This window comes from Myxine glutinosa, chromosome 4 (genome assembly GCF_964187855.1).
Source record: "Myxine glutinosa chromosome 4, kmMyxGlut1.1, whole genome shotgun sequence".
Lineage (NCBI taxonomy): Eukaryota > Metazoa > Chordata > Myxini > Myxiniformes > Myxinidae > Myxine > Myxine glutinosa.
This window is the reverse complement of record NC_136264.1, coordinates 211433353-211453086: the sequence shown is the minus strand read 5'-3', so window position 1 is coordinate 211453086 and position 19734 is coordinate 211433353. Positions and strand designations below refer to the sequence as shown.

At 46.8% G+C, this 19734-nt stretch overlaps 1 protein-coding gene across 1 annotated transcript in view; it reads right to left on the bottom strand.

Annotated features, from left to right (window-relative positions):
* Nucleotides 1–279: 279 nt before the first annotated feature.
* Nucleotides 280–19734, bottom strand: part of TMEM184C (transmembrane protein 184C) — a 208538-nt gene continuing 189083 nt past the window's right edge. The window contains exon 11 of the mRNA XM_068114361.2: nt 280–356. The gene's annotated coding sequence lies outside the window, so the exon portion shown is untranslated. The remainder of the gene's footprint in view (nt 357–19734) is intronic.

Sequence of the window (19734 nt, the reverse complement as noted above, 5' to 3'; positions counted from 1 at the left end):
CTTGTGGTTCTGCGGGGACGTCCTGGCCTCGGTATTGGAGTAGGGACACCCCTCTGAGCATTTCGTTTCAAGATCTTTGACACCTGACTTTGAGTGACGCCATACTGCCGAGCAATAGCACGCTCTTTCATGCCGTAATTTCGTAAAGCCACCACTCCATGACAAACAGCATTGTCGAGTTGACGGACCATCTCCAGAGGAAGCGGCAATAACTTTTGGAGACGTGCAGCAGTTGTTTTCCACTAATACAGAACGCAACAACCCTTGTATACCCGACTGTGAAGCCAATCGTCAAATGCACCTGTCCGTACATTTTGCCACGCCACCTGTGATATAATCCTGTTGTTGACTTCTTGCTGCGACAGACAATCAGTGACATGGTTCTTTTAACAACTAAATCACAAAAATGTAAAAGAAACTCACCAGATTGATATACTGAGTTAAGAAGGTAAACCCGTCAAGAAAAAAAATATATTCCATATTAAATGCCAAGTCTGTATATATATATATATATACAGTCACGTGAAAAAGTAAGTACACCTCATGTAAAGTTTTGACTTTTTCAACATATTTCAACATACAGCTATTTGATCTTCATTTCAACAATATTGATAGATAAAGGTGATATAATATAACAAATATCATGAAACATTTACATTTTGTAGTCCATTGTATAATTTAAATAAACATAAATGCAAATTTCGCATGTGGAAAAAGTAAGTACACCCTTGGCGCTAAGAGGTGGTATTGCCCCCTTTGGCAGAAACAACCTCAAGTAGGCGTTTCTTATAACTGTCTACCAGTCTCTGACATTGACTGGGAGAAATTTTTGCCCACTCCTCCATGCAGAATTCTTTCAGCTGTGCGATGTTTGAGGGGTTTCTTGCATGCACAGCTCGTTTCAAATTCCCCCACAACATCTCGATGGCATTTACTTGGCCATTCCAGAACCCTCCATTTCTTTCTTTTCAGCCATTCCTTGGTGGATTTACTGGTATTTTTAGGGTCATTGTCATGTTGCAAGGTCCACCTTCGGTTGAGCTTCAACTTTCCGACAGATGGCCTCACATTATCCTCAAGCACCCTCTCGTACAATGAAGAATTCATAGTGGATTCTATGATGGTGAGCTGCCCAGGCCCTGATGCAGCAAAGCTGCCCCAAACCATAATAATTCCACCACCATGCCTTTCAGTTGGTATCAGGTTCTTGTGGTCAAATGCTGTCTTTGGTTTTCGCCAAACATGTCTTCTGGTACTGTGGCCAAATAGCTCTACCTTTGACTCATCTGTCCAGAGCACATTGTTCCAGAAGTGCTGGTCTTTGCCTCGGTGTTCATTGGCAAACTTTATTTTTGCCCTGATGTTCTTTCTGGACAGCAAAGGTTTCCTCCTGGCACACCTCCCATGTAGATCAAATTTGTGCAGTCTCTTTCTAATGGCAGACTCGTGCACTTTGACATCAACAGTGGCAAGAGCTACCTGTAGGTCCCATGATGACATTCTGGGGTTCTTAGAGACTTCTTTCAGCATCTTGCGGTCTGCTCTCGGGCTGAACTTGCTGGGGCGGCCTGGCCCGAACAAGTTGGCAGTTGTTTGGAATCTTCTCCACTTGTTGATGATCTTCCGGGCAGTCGAATGATTGATTTCAAATTGTTTGGAGATCTTTTTAAATCCCTTCCCAGATGCGTAGGCATCTATAACCTTCTTTCTGAAGGCCTCAGAGAGCTCTTTTGATCTAGGCATGGTGACGGCACACACTTCACCAACAAAGAGCAAACCAAACGAAATGTCTGAGGTTTAAATAAGACAGGTTCCTCCAAGATCTTCTCTAACAATGTTTTAATCATTTGCACCTGAGCTGGTGCACCTGATTCTAATTTTATGTATTTGAAGTAGTGATAAATGTAGGGGTGCACTTACTTTTTCCATATGTGAAATTTGCATTTATGTTTATTTAAATTATACAATGGACTACAAAATGTAAATGTTTCATGATATTTGTTATATTATATCACCTTTATCTTTCAATAATGTTGAAATGAAGATGAAATAGCTGTATGTTGAAATATGTTGAAAAAGTCAAAACTTTACATGGGGTGTACTTACTTTTTCACGTGACTGTATATATATATATACATATACACATACATATATACATATGAACATACACACACACACACACACACACACACACACACACACATACACACACACACATATATATATATATATATATATATATATATATATATATATATATATTGTTGCGGTTTTGAGAACCCACACTTGTTGTAAATATCACATCATTAAAGGTTAAAGGTAGCACCCCATAGATAGGCCACAAGCAACACGTAAGTCACCATTGCACATCAGTATTTCATAATATGTGTATAGATAAGGCCATTTTTCCAATAGTTGAATCTGCGTTGCATCAATCAAATAAGAGTAGGCCCTTCCGTCCATTTTGCCAGCCTCCCTCCAAGCGACGCCATTAAGCGTGCTCCCCAGTCTGTGCCCCATGGCCCCTCCAAATTTGGTGCGCTCCTTGGCCAGCAGCCTTCACTGCCCGTGAGCTCGCTCAACGCCGCCAGATGCCACGAGGTAAAGCCCGGAAAAAGGGGGTGGAGCGCCAGGGAGGAGGTGTGGCCACGTCACCCAGCCGTCAGGGCGGGGCCGGTAAACAATAACCAGCCAACCAGGGCTGGAGTGACATCGCCTGACAGGCGTGGCTTTTGGGCTTGCGGAGCGTTCGCTGGCTTGATTATAAAAGCGCGAGCGCAAAGCCCTTTTACAGGACTGCCAAGGACTACTGTGATTTGAAGGGCTTGAGAGGACTTACCGGGGAAGCTTGCGCTAACAGGACTCGAGAATATATGCGCTTTGTGGGAGGATTCGAGAATATATGCACTTGTGAAAGGACTCTCACAGAGGACTGTCCAGGACTGCTGCGATTTGGAGGACTGTGCGAAGGTCGACCTTAGGACGGTGCGGAGAGGACAGGACTTGCACAATTGGCGCTTGCATACAGGACATTGGAGAGGGGGCGTTTGGCGCGAGTCGTGCAAATATTACGTACGCCGCCAGTATACCAGCCTTCCCCCCGTGATATAATTGTCCGTTCGTGTTACACTGTGAAGAGCTGCCTGCCGGGTTTTCCATCACCTGGACCAGAGCCGGACTGGAGCCTGGACATGCTGGTGACCATCAACCTGTTCCTCTACAATCCCCGTGTGAGTGACTGTGTGTGAGACAGGCCCGTTTGTCGAGGGAATAAGTTAAGCCTGTAATTAAGATTGCCCTGTGTATCTGCTTCTTCCTCTTCCTTGTACATTCCCTTCTTTCTTTTCCTCTTCTAATTGTACAAATTGTTAAGAAATTGCCTTGTTCTTTCTGGTTTCCTCTTATCCGATCGCATCCGTCTTTTCTCTAATTGGGTAAGCGTGGCGCGATTCGGAACCGCTACAATCGGGTCTAGTCACCTGTTAACAGCTCGGATCACGGATTGCTATCCGCTCGGCATATCCCATCAATATCCGTGGTTCGAGCGGGAGTTATTCCCTTGCTTTACGGTCGGTGGTAGTAATTTGGTAATAGGACTAAAAATCGACCAACAACCCTATTTAACACCGACAGGAAGGAACGTTATAACCTCCAGGACTTGCGTCGGCCAGATAAAAGACAAGCGGATTAACACCCCCTTGATAAGGGGAGAGCCGACGTCGGAGATCCGTAACAATATATATAATATATATATATATATATATATATATATATATATATATATATATATACACACACATATATACATATGAACACACACACACACACACACAAATATATATATATATATTGTTACGGACGCGGTTAGATGTTATGATGGGCCGAGCGGATGGTCCACCGCGACCTAACAGTTCCCCCGATTCTTCCCCAACTCACCCGATTCCACCCGAACGTTGGCCAAATCGCGCTACGCTAAATCAATGATTGGAAAGGACACAACGACTGGGATAAATGAAACGACGCAAGGGGTACAGTTCTCAAGACCTCCGGAGGAGGGTATAATTAGTGGTGGAGAAAAGGGGTAGATTACAAGGTAGAGTGAGGTAAAAGACACAGAAGAGATAGGCACTTAAATACAATCTTATTTTATCACAGACAGACCACACACAAATGGGACAAGGCTGACTTACACAGGGATTGATGGCAGGAAGGGACAGGTAGTTCGATAGCACAAGGTGCACCTTGGCTCGGGGACAGGATCAAGCACGGTCCAAAAGATGCAGGGAGGCCTCACAGCGCTCGGAGGTGGCGTCTTTCTTTCTCCAAGCTCAGCGCGCATCTGACGTCACCTCCGTCTTCCTGCGCATGCTCAGCAGGGAGTGACACGCCCTCGGCTGGTTGGCTCCGCCCCAGATGGGACCGGTCCGCCGCTTCCATTGGGTGCGGGGGTTACCGGGCTCCGCCCTTGACGAGGAGCTGACAGGGAGCCCCTATTTGGTAACCCCGTCGAGCACATGTTCGATGGCGGCTCGCTGGGAAGGCCTCATGCCCTCCCAACACCCCCTACCAACCAAGCCGGAGTGAGGACGCGCACTCCCCGCGCCCGCCGCTGCCGTTGCTGTTGTTGTTGTTGTTGTTGTTGCTGAACCGTGAGGAAGAGCTGCGGGGAGGTATTGGGAGGTCCTAAACTTCCTAACGGTGCCATACAATCACATTCTGGTGCAACGAAGAGTCAGAATTAATGGAAACGAGTCCTTAACTGACATAGACTAAGAATAACTAGCAAGATGTCCTATAGTTGTCTTACATGAGATGCGGTGAACCTGGGTGCGACATTTAATGGGGGAAATAGGGGGAGGTCGGGTCTACAGAGTGTTGTTTACAGAAAATGGGACTAGGGAATGGGGGATTGGGGATAGTTGGGAAGTATTGAGGAAATAGGGGAATATTTACAAGCGGATATGGATGGATGCAAATCCCATATCCGCAACATTGCACCCTTCTCTACCTCGGGGCGTCCCGACCCGATAAATTTTTACCTACGTTAGTGTGGCACTCAGATGTAGTTCCCTCTACTATTAACTCAACCCTGAGTGCGACAGTTTTACAGATGTTCACAAATGAGTAAATATGTCCCCCTGCGACGTTGCACCCTTCTCCTAACAGAAACACACCCACAGGATAACCGAATCGCGGAAAGCATCCTCAAACTAAACATACAGCCGGTAGGGAGCATCATTTATACAAGACTGATATTTACACTACGATCCAGGACCTGTTCTTTGAGGAACACATGCAGATGTTATGCATAGGGAGAGCACGCATGCCAGCATCGATACACCAACCCACGAGTGCCCTGTGGCCCTACGGCCTTTAATAATGTGCAGAGCACCCCTTCCAAGCACCAAAAGCACCACCCCATTATGCACAGTCAGCACCATCCGGTGCACCAATAAAGTGTTCAATAAAAAAATGCACAATCAAGTGTCCATGGTCACCGGTGGTGTCGCAGCCGGCCGATGTTCTGCCGCTGGTCTTGCCTTCATGGAGTGCACTTGGCCTTCTGGCTTCTTTAGAAATAAAGAAAGGCGCCAACCGCGTCCATTTCTAAATTGTGGCCGTCAGGGAGGCCAACTAAAAGTGGTTCACCTGTATGGCATAGGTGCCACGTTGACCCAGAGGTCCATCCACGGGTGGTGCTTGACCGCAAAAGAACTGCGGTCCATTGTGGGCGGCCACAAAAATTGCGGTCCATATGGTGTATCGATCCAGGCAGCAAGCAGCGGAAGTACAGGCCCACAACTGCGGAGCCAGCACCTCTCTCTCCTCTCTCTCTGCCCCAAAGCCAGATCCTCGGAGGTGGGAGACAAAAGAAGACAAGTGAGTAAGGTGGTAAGGGCGCAAAAGTGCACGCAATTCAAGGTAATGCACACTGGGGGCACATGGGAACCAGGTGAGACAGGTACGTTCCTACCGTTCGCCCCCCCCCCCACCAGGTAACCTACATTGCCCCTCCCTTACCCCTTACTGTATCCACAAAACACAACACTACCCACAAACATCTACTTTACACATCAACAAACGTCCCTACTGTCTTCCCCGTTCCTCCCATAAACCAAATTCGTCTTCTCTCCCCCTAACCAATCAAATTTGCCATTTCCAACTCTCATCCAAATTTGCCATCTCCAACTCAACATCAAAATTTGCCATCACCAATTCATCATCAGTCCCTCCTAAGGAGGGAGAGATGGAATCACCCCAATGTCTCATCCACGTCGTGATGCATCTCACAAATCCACACAGCAATTCTCCTTTCCTGCAACACAGAACAAAGGAACACAGGTGTGGAGTCATCATCATCACCTCAGGTAAGTGGCTGCGTATGGTGCGACAGGTTCATCAATCCTAACTATTTCCTAAATGACTTTAACAACTTTACATTACCCGGGGTCTTTCCCTGCCAATCCATTGGCCAACTTACACTATGGGTTCTAAAAACCAATTCCCATTGACCAAACTGTGGTGCTTCTCAAGTTGGGGTCTCACTCCCCCGATTCATCACTCGGTGCCCCCGCACAATTTCGGTGGCTGGGTCGTGTGACGCTCCCATCTGGTCCGCCCACCTGCACACCTCCACCACTGTTGTTGCCTACCGAGCTCACCTGCTCCTCACCCTAACCTAACTAACTGGGGAAGGCCCTCTCGCACTCTCACCCCCTCAGTGCCCTCTCTGGCACGGCCTGCCCGATCCACACCCGGGATCCTCAGGCACCCACTGACACTAACGGCTCCCAGAGCCCACCTGCGGCCTCACCTGGCCGACATCTAACAGTGGCGGAGTGCCCAACCATTCACACTCATACTAACAGGCCACACGACCAGCCAATTTCACCACACCAATGCACCCATCCACAATACCATTCTGCAACCGCACCACAAATGCCAATATCCAACCACAATTTACCTATACCTTCTAACTATTCTTTAAACTACCCTCCCCGGGTACTCGTGAAAAGGGGTCCACTCTTCCCCCATCCACACCTTCGCACCATGCACACCACTCCGTACCACTTACTCCAACTCTCTCCACACCACTCATTCTCTGCTCCATATATTCCACACACCTGTACTTGCACACCTGTGCTCTCATACTTGGTGCCGCCTGCACCCTTCTCTCCCCCAAGCGCATTTGCGCTGATCCACAACACTCACTACTCATACACTGCTCCACACACCTGCCCAGTTCTCACACAGCATCATCTCATCTAACTACTCCCCTCTGAAACTTGCGCTTCCCAGTCGTCCCTTTAAACTATTGCGCTCCCTCGTCATTATCATCCACTCTAATCTACCTGCGTCGCCTCTACAGGTATCCTTGTCACTAACTAACCTTAACGTTACCTAATGTCATCTTCGCTAGGTCCCTACACACTATATCCTAACCCACCCGGGCTAGTTTTCACTGCCATAAACCCCATAATCTATAGCGCATCTGCCCCCATCATGGGAAGGGTGGCAGGGATGCCACCCTTACCCACCGTTATACGGCGCGAGTGGGACCTTGTGGGACCACCTCGTATGCGAGTCGTTGCCCGCCTGCCGGACCCCGTGCGTCGCCCCTTGCGGGGTCAGCGCGGGGCCGAACCGGCCGGGCCCCCACAGCACATTACCCCCAAGGGGCTCTCGTGCCTCCCCTGTCCCTCTAAAAACTACCCCTGTTGGTGTCGATGCATGGGTCACACTTCCGCAACCCGCTACCCATTCCATACCACCACAACCTTGCTCACTCACACCTCGCACCTCTCCCATCACCGGACACTCTCGCTCGCACCCTCGTTCCATACCCTCCGGACCAGCCATACACCTCACTCTTGGCCTCTCACGAACATCCGGGTCCATCTCGACCCCCAAGCTTATTAAATCACCTGGCGCATCATACGCACGACCATATTGGTCACCACTTACACCAGGTCCTCTTTCTCTTCGCTTCTCCTCCATCACCTGCGAATCCCTCATCCGGTTAATGAGCACATCATCACGATCCGAACACAGACTTTGGACCAATTCTTTTACTTCCTCCTTTATCTCTTTCTTATCCTCTCTCCGTCGCTTCTTAATTTCGCTCACCCCTTCTTCCACTTCTTCTAATTTCTGCTTCACCTCCTTCATCTCCTCGTGCGCCCCCTTAAGTTCTTCCTCTAACTCCACCTTATTTTTTTCTATGTGCTCCCGCACCTCCCGCTCTTTAACCTCCATCACCTCTACCACCTTGTTCATTTTCCTCGTCAGGTCCTCATGTACCGTCTGACACTCTTTTTTAATTACCCCTACATCCTTTTTCATCTCCTTCTGTGTCGATTTTAAACCCTCTATTACCGCTGTGTTCTTCTTTACCTGGTCCCCCAACTCCTTTTGTCCCACTGTCAGTTGTTCTACTCCCAGCGTCAACTCCTCTATACCACCTTGCAATTTTACAGTCCCCTTTCTCACCTCCTTCTCCATGCGCTCCTTACAGTGCCTCACCTCCTCGCGCACTCCTCCGACCTCCTCACTCACACCTCTTCTGATCTCCTCTCCCATCACTTGCATCTCCTGCCCAGATGCCACCCTCATCTGCTCCATTTCCTCCCTGTGAGCATCCAATTTAGTTTCTACCCCCATTCGGACCCCCTCTATCTGCTGCCCCATTTTTTTTAACTTCCCTTTCCGCTTGGTCCCTCATGTCCCTCAATTTGCCTTCCATACTGTTTTCTAACCCCTCTAACCCCTTTTTCATCCCTTCCATTTGATTCTCTTGAGCGGCCATTCTGTTTTCTACCCCCGTTAACCCCTCCTGTATTTCCCCTAATCTATTGTCTAATCCCTCTATTCTACTCCCTAACCCTCCGATCTGGGCCCCCATGTCATCCCTTAAACCCCCGATCTGGTTTCCCATGTCATCCCTTAAACCCCCGATCTGGTTTCCCATGTCATCCCTCAATTTCTCGCTATTGGACCCCATCCTTTGTTCTAACCGTTCCCCCATTTCTCCCATTTTGCCCCCCATTCTGCCCCCCAATCGCTCACTATCAGCCCTCATCTCGTCCTTCTGCAGGTTGAGGGATGCCTGCATTTGTACCATAAATTGCTCCATGAGGGCCTGCATTTGGGCCATCCCTCCCACTTGTGCAGCAGGTGCAGCCGCCGTAGCCATGTGCGAGGCGCCATTTTGCGTGCCCGCAACCTCGTGCGCGAGAGCGCCATCTTGCGAACCTGCCGCCCTCACTGCTTCGCTCTCCTCTTGTCCCTCAATTTGGTCCTGGATCGACCCTGCCTCACTCTCCTCTACCGGAACCCAGCCGTCTTGATCTGCCATAGCGCGACTTTCAAAATTCGTTTTTTTTTTGTAAAACAAAACAATTTCCAACTGCTTGTAATTTTGAGCGCGTTAAGCGTGCTTCGGGCCTCGTATCTCACTCCTCGACACCAATTGTTACGGACGCGGTTAGATGTTATGATGGGCCGAGCGGATGGTCCACCGCGACCTAACAGTTCCCCCGATTCTTCCCCAACTCACCCGATTCCACCCGAACGTTGGCCAAATCGCGCTACGCTAAATCAATGATTGGAAAGGACACAACGACTGGGATAAATGAAACGACGCAAGGGGTACAGTTCTCAAGACCTCCGGAGGAGGGTATAATTAGTGGTGGAGAAAAGGGGTAGATTACAAGGTAGAGTGAGGTAAAAGACACAGAAGAGATAGGCACTTAAATACAATCTTATTTTAGCCCAGACAGACCACACACAAACGGGACAAGGCTGACTTACACAGGGATTGATGGCAGGAAGGGACAGGTAGTTCGATAGCACAAGGTGCACCTTGGCTCGGGGACAGGATCAAGCACGGTCCAAAAGATGCAGGGAGGCCTCACAGCGCTCGGAGGTGGCGTCTTTCTTTCTCCAAGCTCAGCGCGCATCTGACGTCACCTCCCTCTTCCTGCGCATGCTCAGCGGGGAGTGACACGCCCTCGGCTGGTTGGCTCCGCCCCAGATGGGACCGGTCCGCCGCTTCCATTGGGTGCGGGGGTTACCGGGCTCCGCCCTTGACGAGGAGCTGACAGGGAGCCCCTATTTGGTAACCCCGTCGAGCACATGTTCGATGGCGGCTCGCTGGGAAGGCCTCATGCCCTCCCAACACCCCCTACCAACCAAGCCGGAGTGAGGACGCGCACTCCCCGCGCCCGCCGCTGCCGTTGCTGTTGTTGTTGTTGTTGTTGTTGCTGAACCGTGAGGAAGAGCTGCGGGGAGGTATTGGGAGGTCCTAAACTTCCTAACGGTGCCATACAATCACATTCTGGTGCAACGAAGAGTCAGAATTAATGGAAACGAGTCCTTAACTGACATAGACTAAGAATAACTAGCAAGATGTCCTATAGTTGTCTTACATGAGATGCGGTGAACCTGGGTGCGACATTTAATGGGGGAAATAGGGGGAGGTCGGGTCTACAGAGTGTTGTTTACAGAAAATGGGACTAGGGAATGGGGGATTGGGGATAGTTGGGAAGTATTGAGGAAATAGGGGAATATTTACAAGCGGATATGGATGGATGCAAATCCCATATCCGCAACAATATATATACATATATATATATTGTTACGGAACCCAACGTCGGCCTCTGTTCCCCTTATCGAGGGGGGATTAATCCCCTCATTTATGACTGACCGACGTGGTCCCTGACGCTGCCCAGCTACCTCCGGAAAGGCAGGTGCACAGCCCCGTTCGTACCCCGGACAGATGTTTAATTGCCGAGCGGTTTTAGCAACCGCGGCACGAACTATTAACAGAAACTAACCCGATTCCTTGAACGTTGGCCAAATTGTGCCACAGGTTTTCAATGGGGAAAAGACAAAGATGAACGGATGTGAAGAAGAAGAAGGCAAAAGGTAGGAAATACGAATAGGATTTATTACTATTATTTACACAATCAAAGAAACCAAGGAAGAAGGAAAGATAAGAAAATAAAGGCAGAAAGAGGGACGGACCAGAAGGACACAGTGCAATATTAACTTATTCTAAACAGGCTTAACTTATACCCCAGGACAAGACACACACAACAAACTCACGTACACAAAAGGATGGAATGGCAGGAATGGGTGGAGGGATGAGAAGGTTCAGGTCTGTGCAAACGGCAGGGCTGGAGGTGACAGCTCCGTCTCCTCGCACTCTGGTTTACAGAACGGGCGACAGGGAGATCCGAAGACCGCGGCACTTCGAGGTTCACGTGCCCGCCCTGGTTGGTCTTCAGGGTGCTGGTTGGTATCGCGAGCAGGGCGTGCCGATTCTTACTCGCTTTCCTCTCCAGAGCTCACTCTCTCCTCCTCAAATGAACTCTTACGCACTTCCACTCTGCTGCTTCTCCTCCACTGGGCTCAACTCCACTCTCGGTGGACTGCTCTTCCTCCACTGAGCTCTGAACTCAACTGGTGGACTGCTCTTCCTCCACTGAACTTTCAACAACAACCACCCATGGACTTCTTACGCACTTCTCTCTCCGACGCATCTCTGGGGCGAAAAGGCTTCACGTGCGCTTTTATATCGCCTGGGGCGATCAAGCCGCCGGCCTCCAGGACATGCCTACTGGGCCGCTCACTGCAGTGCCGGTTGGCTGGCACAGGCTCTTTTTCTCCACCCCTGATGACGATGGGCGACCACGCCCTTCTTCTCCGAGTTTACCTCGTGGCTAATGGAGTCTTGCGGCGAAAACCGCAACCCCAAAGCAGCAGCGGCGAATGCAGTTGGCAATAGCTGACAAAAGGGGATTGGAAGGGAATCTACTTCATTTGAATTCGGTGCAATGCAGTGTTAACTAGTGGGAACAGAGCCTTAACCTACATAGAATAAGGAGATAACTGTATAGAAGGATATATGATTAGCTACGTGATTGTATATGGAATAACTACGGGAACGACCTTTGACCTTTATACACAACAAATGGAGGAAGGAGGGTGATATTTTACAACAATTAAACACAATTCTCATATCCATAACAATATATATATATATATTATATATATATTATATATATATATATATATATATATATATATATATATATATATATATATACAGTCACGTGAAAAAGTAAGTACACCCCATGTAAAGTTTTGAATTTTTCAACATATTTCAACATGCAGCTATTTGATCTTCATTTCAACAATATTGATAGATAAAGGTCATATAATATAACAAATATCATGAAACAATTACATTTTGTAGTCCATTGTATAATTTAAATAAACATAAATGCAAATTTCGCATGTGGAAAAAGTAAGTACACCCTTGGCTCTAGTAGGTGGTATTGCCCCCTTTGGCAGAAACAACCTCAAGTAGGCGTTTCTTATAACTGTCTACCAGTCTCTGACATCGACTGGGAGAAAATTTTGCCCACTCCTCCATGCAGAATTCTTTCAGCTGTGCGATGTTTGAGGGGTTTATTGCATGTACAGCACGTTTCAAATCCCCCCACAACATCTCGATGGGATTTAGATCCAGGCTTTGACTTGGCCATTCCAGAACTCTCCATTTCTTTCTCTTCAGCCATTCCTTGGTGGATTTACTGGTATGTTTCGGGTCATTGTCATGTTGCAAGGTCCACCTTCTGTTGAGCTTCAACATTCAGACAGATGGCCTCACATTGTCCTCAAGTACCCTCTGGTACAATGAAGAATTCATAGTGGATTCTATGATGGTGAACTGCCCAGGCCCTGATGCAGCAAAGCTGCCCCAAACCATAATATTTCCACCACCATGCTTTACAGTTGGTATCAGGTTCTTGTCGTCAAATGCTGTCTTTGGTTTTCGCCAAACATGTCTTCTGGTACTGTGGCCAAATAGCTCTACCTTTGACTCATCTGTCCAGAGCACATTGTTCCAGAAGTGCTGGTCTTTGCCGAGGTGTTCATTGGCAAACTTTAGTCGTGCCCTGATGTTCTTTCTGGACAGCAAAGGTTTCCTCCTGGCACACCTCCCATGTAGATCAAATTTGTGCAGCCTCTTTCTAATGGTAGACTCGTGCACTTTGACATCAACAGTGGCAAGAGCTACCTGTAGTTCACGTGATGACATTCTGGGATCCTTAGAGACTTCTTTCAGCATATTGCGGTCTGCTCTCGGGCTGAACTTGCTGGGGCGGCCTGGCCTGAACAAGTTGGCAGTTGTTTGGAATCTTCTCCACTTGTAGATGATCTTCCGGACAGTCGAATGATTGATTTCAAATTGTTTGGAGATCTTTTTAAATCCCTTCCTAGACTCGTAGGCATCTATAACCTTCTTTCTGAAGGCCTCAGAGAGCTCTTTTGATCGAGGCATGGTGACGCCGCACACTTCAACAACAAAGAGCAAACCAAACGAAATGTCTGAGGTTTAAATAAGACAGGTTCCTCCAAGATCCTCTCTAACGATGTTCTATTCATTTGCACCTGAGCTGGTGCACCTGATTCTAATTTTAGGTATTTGAAGTAGTGATAAATGTAAGGGTGTACTTACTTTTTCCACATGCGAAATTTGCATTAATGTTTATTTAAATTATACAATGGACGACAAAATGTAAATGTTTCATGATATTTGTTATATTATATCACCTTTATCTATCAATATTGTTGAAATGAAGATCAAATAGCTGTATGCTGAAATATGTTGAAAAATTCAAAACTTTACATGGAGTGTACTTACTTTTTCACGTGACTGTATATATATATATATATACATAAACACACACATATAAACATATGAATACACACAAACACACACACACACACACATATATAAATATACACACACATATAAACATATGAACACACACACACACATGCTAATTTAGCTAAATTTATAATCAGGTAGACTTGGATTCCCCAGATTAACAAATATACATTATTGGTAATATATGAAACCACACCTGAGTTTATTGTCTGACAAATGAAGCACGTGATATGAAATATTTTTGATGTAGCAACTGAAGTGTAAAAAACCAAGTCATGCTTGTGATTTTGGTTTATCAGTTTTACATGAACAGGCCAGATTATGCTAGAAAGAGATCCGAAGTGATATCTATCATACGAGGACCCACATGGAACCTTTCAGATTTTTCTATGAAGTAGAGAAGAGTTGGCCTATGAGATTCAAGGGGGGCGCAAAGCACCCCCCACCCCTTAATATGGAACGGTTTCTCTTTTGACTAAATGTATATGCTGCACATTTAATATGATTTGAAATCCTATTTGTAACATATATGAAGTGCAACATGCTGATAAGAATGCCTTGTAAAGAATCCATTTCCATTTCCATGGTCCTAAGATGAAACATACCACGATCATACCATGATCGGATGAAACCAATGGAGACGTCCATGTATTAGTTACATATCGGTATCGAATACGTCTCTGGACGATCAACTTCAACCAAGCTGTCAAACCAAACCCTCGCAATGTAATTGGCGACCTCTACTGGCTTTACAATGTAATGACGCCGATTTATCGATTACTGACTACATGCCCTCTAAAACTCAAGTCACTCAAGTACAATGTGGGTCCCATATACTGTACATCAATCAATACATTATCGGTACGTATGCCGACAGCTCATTGACCATTTAGGTGTGTATGTCTGTTTGTAGATGCATATCTATATACACATCTGTGCAGTGTCTGTGTTGTCTTCTCTTGTCACTGAACTATCCCTTCAAACTTTTGAGAATTCGTATCAAAATTCCGATATGCACCTTTCTCTCCCGTGTGTATGTCCTAAGACCTAAGATTTTAAAAAATCTTTTGAAAAAAATGTTTTTTAAACTTCAATCTTCAACTTCAATTGTTTATAAAAATGTAATCTTCCTATAATCTTACTATAATTCACCAAATGTCTGTCTGTCTGTCTGTCCGTCCGTTCCCAGGTACCGCAAAAACGGCTCAACCGATCGCAACGATTTTTTGGGTGGGTAATCCTGGGACCCCCTGGAGTAAAATAGGCCATATTGTTTTTCCAATTTCCCCAATTTTCCAGTTTTTCCAAACACGATGGAATAATATTTCCCGATATGAACAGTGATGTGGCTTTTATTGAAATTCTACAAATACTGTTTCGATTTTGATGATTTGCTTGTGATATGATTTAACGGATGTTTATATAAATTGTTTAAAATAAAAAAAGCCTTCAATTTCTGATATTTTGCCTTTTCATTTGGGCCTCCCAATTGAAGCCCCGCCCCTAGGACGGGTACCGTTGCTCGTATCACAAATATTACAAATAAATGTGTGGAAAATAAATATTTGTATTATCATTGGTGTAAGTCATGACAACACAGCAACTCACGTACATTCATTATCCTCAGGTAAACCAAGGTATTTATGTATGTGTGTGTGTATATACAATCACGTGAAAAAGTAAGTACACCCCATGTAGTGGGGCAACTTAGCATAACAATTGTGCGTTTTGGGAGGAAAGCACCAAATTTGGCACACTAGTAGACGATCCTATTATGAACAGATTTGGATATTGGGCCATCTCAAATTCAGCCCCTGATGGCTGTGGCAGCCATTTTCCAAAATGACACCTTCAGCTTGTTCCGACGAATTGCATCATCAATTGGCTTGGTCCTTTCCACCAGGCATTCTCTGGTGAAAGCCTGGAACTGCTCTTGGCCAATCTTCTTCACATTCCTGACAGTCTCAACTGCAGCAGGACCTGCAATTTCCTTTGTGTCAAGGACAACCAGATCCATGCTCTCTTCCTCAAAAGGGTTGCCAAGCTCATCGATGACGCTGACAAGGGCACGGACATCCTTGGCGAAAGAGGTCTGCACACTTGGTGTCTGGTCGTGATGACGTGTGTCCTCTCGCCTCCCCCAGTGTTGATGGCCATCTTGGAACTCTTCTATGGCCCTGGCAACTTCTGGCCCGGCAATCATCCAACGCCGCAGGGCACTTGGGTTGTCAGTGAGGCCGACTGCTCCACCATCTCCTTTGATGCAGGCGTTATTCTGTTTATGCGCCTGGTCGATTGGGATCGAAGGGAACACCTTCTTCGTCTTCTGTACAGTGAAGTTGCCAGCGCTGAATTCTCTGGCTACATCTGGGTGCTTCAATGGGAGTGCAACCATGTCCCTCAGGTGAACAGGGACCCACCTGGCATAGTGTGTGTGGTCTAAGGCATGGAACCATGGGACCAGTTCCGTCAGGGCATCAAGGTACATGGTGAATGAAGCCTGCCGCAGAGAACGCACATAGACCAGTACCAACATCTCTAGTTCCAGCACAGTTGCCCAGTACTGAAAGTTGGGAATGTCTTCTCCTCTCTGGTGATACCAGTCTTCGACCTCGGGCAGGTCTTCTGCATCATCAGCATATATGTCATACAGTGGCGTTCATACGCACGGTGTTGCAGGATGTGCAGTGCCACTGCAGTGATTTGATGAGCTCTTCTTGTGCGGGTGACGTGGGCAGCTCGCAGGAAGGAGTCGGCCGTCCCTGGCGTTGCAATCTCAGCTTCCAAATCTGCAAAATCTGCAAATCTTGCAAAAATCAAATCTCTGAATCTGAGATGGCCCAATATCCAGATATTTTCATAATATGATAGTCTACTAGTGTGCCAAATTTGGTGCTTTCCTCACAAAATGCACAATTGTTATGCTATATTTAGCTTAGCTGCCGGACTAATGTAAATTTTTGACTTTTTCAACATATTTCAACATACAGCTCTTTGATCTTCATTTCATCAATATTGATAGATAAAGATGATATAATATAACAAATATCATGAAACATTTACATTTTGTAGTCCATTGTATAATTTAAATAAACATAAATGCAAATTTCGCATGTGGAAAAAGTAAGTACACCCTTGGCTCTAATAGGTGGTATTGCCCCCTTTGGCAGAAACAACCTCAAGTAGGCGTTTCTTATAACTGTCTAGCAGTCTCTGACATCGACTGGGAGAAATTTTTGCCCACTCCTCCATGCAGAATTCTTTCAGCTGTGTGATGTTTGAGGGGTTTCTTGCATGCACAGCTCGTTTCAATTCCCCCCACAACATCTCGATGGAATTTAGATCCAGGCTTTGACTTGGCCATTCCAGAACCCTCCATTTCTTTCTTTTCAGCCATTCCTTGGTGGATTTACTGGTGTGTTTAGGGTCATTGTCATGTTGCAGGTCCACCTTCAGTTGAGCTTCAACTTTTCCGACAGATGGCCTCACATTATCCTCAAGCACCCTCTGGTACAATGAAGAATTCATAGTGGATTCTATGATGGTGAGCTGCCCAGGCCCTGATGCAGCAAAGCTGCCCCAAACCATAATATTTCCACCACCATGATTTACAGTTGGTATCAGGTTCTTGTGGTCAAATGCTGTCTTTGGTTTTCGCCAAACATGTCTTCTGGTACTGTGGCCAAATAGCTCTACCTTTGACTCATCTGTCCAGAGCACATTGTTCCAGAAGTGCTGGTCTTTGCCTCGGTGTTTATTGGCAAACTTTAGTCTTGCCCTGATGTTCTTTCTGGACAGCAAAGGTTTCCTACTGGCACACCTCCCATGTAGATCAAGTTTGTGCAGCCTCTTTCTAATGGTAGGCTCGTGCACTTTGACAACAACAATGGCCTGAGCTACCTGTAGGTCCCGTGATGACATTCTGGGGTTCTTAGAGACTTCTTTCAGCATCTTGCTGTCTGCTCTCGGGCTGAACTTGCTGGGGCGGCCTGGCCTGAAGAAGTTGGCAGTTGTTTGGAATCTTCTCCACTTGTAGATGATCTTCCGGACAGACGAATGATTGATTTCAAATTGTTTGAGATCTTTTTAAATCCCTTCCCAGACTCGTAGGCATCTATAACCTTCTTTCCGAAGGCCTCAGAGAGCTGTTTTGATCTCGGCATCGTGACGCTGCACACTTCAACAACAAAGAGCAAACCAAACGAAATGTCTGAGGTTTAAATAAGGCAGGTTCCTCCAAGATCCTCTCTAACGATTTTCTAATCATTTGCACCTGAGCTGGTGCACCTGATTATAATTTTAGGTACTTGAAGTAGTGATAAATGTAGGGGTGTACTTACTTTTTCCACATGCGAAATTTGCATTTATGCTTATTTAAATTATACAATTTTTTTTTTTTTTTTTTTTTTTTTTTTTGTATACAAGATCGAGGCTCGTGAAAGAGCGAACATTAATCACACAGAAAGACAAACCGACACATAAAACATATAACATCGGGAGCGGTAGACAAGATGGGGAGAGAGGGGGAAGGACACAAACACAACATTTGAGAGCAGGGACCGAGAGACATGGAGACATCGAGAGATCTGAGAGAGGGCGAGGGCTTTGGGGGGGGGGGGGCATGGGAAGGGGGTGGTGGGAGAGGTATAAAACATATGGACACTGCCAGGACTTCCAGGAAAGAAGTTGGAATTTCAAACAAGGTGGATCTGGGGTGAATTAGCGGGGGTAGAAAAGATCAAGGTTTTGGATGGGGGAAGATAAGAGATGGTGGTGAACAGCTGTTTTAAAGACCTGGAGGGAGGAGTGGGATTGAAGGGAGTGAGGGAGTTTGTTCCAGAGGCGGGAGAAAAGAGGAATGAAAGAGTGAAGGTGAGCAGAGAGCCGAGATTTCGGCAGTTTAACCATCAGAGGGTTGCTGGCAGATCTTGTGCGACCTGTAGGAATATTTGGGGGACAGAGCACAGAGAGAGCTGGGGGTGCAAGGCCGGAGAGGAGTCGGTAGAAGACAGAAAGACCACCTACCTGCCTGCGGTGAGTGAGTGAAAGGCCCTCAGAGATAGCTTCATCGCGGGAGATTCCAATAATTCTGAAAGCTTTGGTTTCAACAGCGTGAAGCCGAGCTAGGTGTGAGGCAGGAGCACCGGCCCATAGGGGAGAACAGTATTCCATTGAGCTGCGGATGAAAGCCTTGTATGTGGTGAGGAGCTCAGGTGTGCCGAGGAAGGACTTCGCACGACGGAGGATGCCCAGTCGGCGACTGGCTTTGGAGGCCAGCTTGGAAATGTGGTTTTCCCAAGAAAGATCATGGCAGATAGTGAGACCCAAAATCTTGAGCAACAGAACTTCTTGGAGAGGATTGTTGAGAAAGTAGATGGGAGGGTTGTCCAGTCGATCTTTTCGGAGAGACATAGTAAGAGTGTGAGATTTGTCAGGATTGAAAGACATGTTCCACTTGTTTGACCAGTCTGTGATTTTGTCCAGGTCTTCAGAGAGTGAGGAGGCAGCAGACTGCCGATCTGAGGGAAGAGGAATGGAGCGGCAGAGAGTGGAGTCATCAGCAAAGAGATAGAGAGGATTTTCGAGAGAGTCAGAGAGATCATTGATGAAGACCAGAAAAAGCACGGGGCCCAGAACACTGCCTTGGGGAACTCCAGCCTGAACAGGAAGAGGAGATGAGAGAAACCCATTCAGGGCCACACGTTGACGACGACTAGAGAGGAAGTCCGCCAGCCATGCGTGGAGATTTCCATGGATACCAAAGGAGGAGAGTTTGGTGAGCAGAGCGGGGTGCCAGACCGTGTCGAAGGCACGTGATATGTCGAGGGAGACAGCTCTAATTTCCTGTTTGGCATTGAGGACCTCCATCCATTGTTGAGACAGCAGAAGCAGCATGTCCAGAGTAGGGTGACCTGGTCTGAAACCAAATTGATGATCAGAGATCAAGCCATTGGAGAAGAGGAAAGATTTCATATCCGAAGCAATGATGGATT